The following is a 1719-nucleotide window of genomic DNA, read 5'->3' on the forward strand; positions in this document are numbered from 1 at the left end:
TCTAGGTTGATTTCAAGCTTCATAGCATTGTGGTCTGAAAGTATGCATGGTATGATTTCAATTCTTGTAAACTTATGAAGGGCTGTTTTGTGACCCAGTATATGATCTATCTTGGAGAATGTTCCATGTGCACTCGAGAAGAAAGTATATTCTGTTGCTTTGGGATGCAGAGTTCTAAATATATCAGTCAAGTCCATCTGATCCAATGTCTCATTCAGGGCCCTTGTTTCTTTATTGACCGTGTGTCTAGATGATCATTCCTGGTTTAAAATATAACCATTTCAAGGTCTGCTGCAGCCGCAGGCCCCCGGCCCCCATACTCATGCATTTTGGTTAAAGGAGCCTTCAGGACCTGGTGGCATTGAGTTGGTGGGCATCTGGCTTGTGGTTGCCTCAGTGATGAGGTATCTCCTGCAGATGCTCCTCTTTGTCTCTCTTCCCAACTCAGTTTGTGCTTAGTTTGGGAGCAGGGGTATCTTCCTCTGCTGACTTGGCCCCACTTCTGGCCTTGTCACCCTGAGCTTAGTTGTAGAGAGCTTCTTCTGATCTGTCCTCCCCAGCCTCAGCTATGGGGCCTACCTGACTAGGCTATGGTTACATCCAGGCTAGCTCACAAGTGCTCATTCTCAGCAAACTTCTGCTTTCCATTCATGCCCATGGAAACTCCTGGGATTCCTATAGCCAGACCCATAGTCTCTTACTGTCATCTCTGCGAGGCTGCCCATTAACTTTAAGAGCTCTAGGATGAACAGGGCCCAGCCCCCTCTGCTCTCAGAGCATCTCTGCATAGCCTGGGCCTGCCCCAGGGATGAGAGGTAGGGAGTTGGGTTGCTAGAGGATGTCTCCTTCTTTCTTCCCAAACTCGTTTCCTTCTCCTCCATCTTGGAGCTCTTTCATTTGCTGTGATGTACAAGGCCAAATATGCTTCCTCTATGGTATCTCCATTTACAAATTTTCTTGTCTTACACTCAGGAAGTGTCCTTTGACCTTAGAAGGTGAAGAATGCAGCACATTTGTCCCCAAAGGTAACCATTGCTACATCAGTGGATATCCTTCCCTTTAGTTGCAGAACATTGGTGGGAGAGTAGTCACTGTACACTATACAGCCACTTATCAACTAATGCTTTGAAGTGTTATTTCACTATGTTAAATGTTAAGTCACTGTATAATGTTAGTTCACTATATTATCTCCATTTCACACATGAGGAAATTAAGTCTCAGAGAGTTTGAATATTTGATCAAACTGGGGCAAAACCCAGAGTTGTCTTTTTTTTAATGTTTATTTATTTTTGAAGTGGGGGGGCAGAGAGAGAGGGAGACAGATAATTCCAAGCAGGTTCCTCGATATTAGTCTGTAGCCTGACATGGGGCTCAAACTCACGAACTGTGAGGTCATGACCTGAGCTGAAATCCAGTTGGACGCTTAACCGACTGAGCCACCCAGGTGCCCCCAAAGTCACCTTAAAGTAGATGCTTCTCATTCCCCCTCCCCCAAATCATACTACTTCTCCATAGGAAGCCCATATTCCTTGTCAGGTTTGGGGTGGCTGCAAAGAAGGCCCCATGAAGTATGACAGGCTCAAAGTCACACTGGAATTGTTGACTAGGTGGGACTGTGAGAATCAAGGTAACTGTAGAGGCAATAAATAGGCGTGTTCTGGCAAGTAGATCCCTGCTGCTTCAGTTAAAGCAGGAAGGAGGAAGATATGGTGAGTAAAT

General features: G+C 45.5%; 1 pseudogene; it reads right to left on the reverse strand.

Moving 5' to 3' along the window:
* Positions 1–881, reverse strand: part of LOC121034180 (40S ribosomal protein S16-like) — a 37314-nt pseudogene extending 36433 nt beyond the window's left edge.
* Between the last annotated feature and the right edge of the window lie 838 nt (positions 882–1719).

Source organism: Herpailurus yagouaroundi, unplaced genomic scaffold, assembly GCF_014898765.1.
Source record: "Herpailurus yagouaroundi ecotype Mexico unplaced genomic scaffold, PumYag 159, whole genome shotgun sequence".
NCBI classification, from domain to species: domain Eukaryota; kingdom Metazoa; phylum Chordata; class Mammalia; order Carnivora; family Felidae; genus Herpailurus; species Herpailurus yagouaroundi.